Consider the following 1,057-nt stretch of genomic DNA (forward strand, 5'->3'; position numbering starts at 1 on the left):
GGGGAATTGGGGGGTTATTAGGGGGAATTAGGTCATTAATAGGGGAAATTAGGTCACTAATTGGGGGAATTGGGGCTTATTAGAGATATTAGCTCGTTAATGGTGTGAATCGGGTCATTAATGGGGGAATTGGGGGGTTATTAGGGACATTAGGTCATTAATGGGGGCAATTGTGAGGTTATTAGAGGAAATTGGATCGTTAATTGGGGGAATTACGGGATTATTAGAGATATTAGCTCATTAATGGCGGGAATCGGGTCACTAATGGGGGAATTGGGTCATTAATCGGGAGAATTGAATCATTAATTGGGGGAATTGGGTGGTTATTACGGATGTTAGGTCACTAATGGGGGAATTGGGTCATTAATTGGGGGAATTGGGTCATTAATTGGCAGAATTGAATCACTAATTGGGGGAATTGGGTGGTTATTAGGGGTATTATATCATTAATAGTGGTATATGGGTCATTAATTGGGGTAATTGGGTCATTAGTAGGGGGAATTTGGGGGTATTGGAGATATTAGAGCATTAATTGGGGTAATTAAGTTATTAGTAGGTCGAATTATGTCATTAATAGTGAGAATTAGGGGGTTATTAAGGGAATCGAGTCATTAATAAAGGAAATTTTGTGCGTATTGTAAAGTAAGTAGGAAAAATAGCGGTAATTAGAAATAATTGGGGGTAATTAGTGGGAGCTTGGGAGTAATTAGAGCTATTAGGGACTAATTGGGGGAATAAAGGCTAATTGGGGCTCATTGGGGGTCAGTGGGGGCTAATTGCTGGTCAACGGGGGCCGATTGGGAGGACTAGTAGGCACTAATGAGGGGCAAAGGAAGAGTAATTAGCAGCTAATTAGCGGTTAATTACCCTCGCAGTGCCCCCAGGCGGTGGGGCGGACGCTGCGGGTGCTGGAGAAATGTGGCAGGAATTTATTGCACTTCCGGCCTCCCCCCGCATGGCAGCGCCTGCGCTGCCCCAGCCCGGCCCTGCGCCCGGACCCCCCGGTCATCCAGGTACGGCCGTTTAATTAATTAACGCTAATTAACAGCTGCTTACC

This window comes from Meleagris gallopavo, unplaced genomic scaffold (genome assembly GCF_000146605.3).
Source record: "Meleagris gallopavo isolate NT-WF06-2002-E0010 breed Aviagen turkey brand Nicholas breeding stock unplaced genomic scaffold, Turkey_5.1 ChrUn_random_7180001850542, whole genome shotgun sequence".
NCBI lineage: Eukaryota > Metazoa > Chordata > Aves > Galliformes > Phasianidae > Meleagris > Meleagris gallopavo.